The sequence below is a fragment of the Corapipo altera genome, unplaced genomic scaffold, assembly GCF_003945725.1.
Source record: "Corapipo altera isolate COAL_440 unplaced genomic scaffold, ASM394572v1 79, whole genome shotgun sequence".
NCBI classification, from domain to species: domain Eukaryota; kingdom Metazoa; phylum Chordata; class Aves; order Passeriformes; family Pipridae; genus Corapipo; species Corapipo altera.
This window is the reverse complement of record NW_020884927.1, coordinates 3,718,528-3,718,833: the sequence shown is the minus strand read 5'-3', so window position 1 is coordinate 3,718,833 and position 306 is coordinate 3,718,528.

The window sequence follows — 306 nt, the reverse complement described above, 5'->3', positions numbered from 1 at the left end:
AGAACCCCCGCTGTCCTGTCCCCCACCCGCACAGTCCAAAGTCGGCACGCGCGTGTTCCCGACTGCCCTTGCCCGGGAAAAAAAAAAAAAAAGATAAACAAGTTGCAATTAAGCGACGCGACTTAGGGGTTTTTAGCGGCCCCGAAGGCACCGCCGAGAGCCCCTCCGGCTGCCTCCGGCCAGCAGCCGCCCCCGGGGCATGAGCGGACGGTGCCGGCCCCGGGCTATCCCCTGCAGAGGGGCTCGGGCATCTCCCACCGCCCCCGCGGGACCCCGCAGCCCGGACCCGCCCCAGCCCCGCTCGGC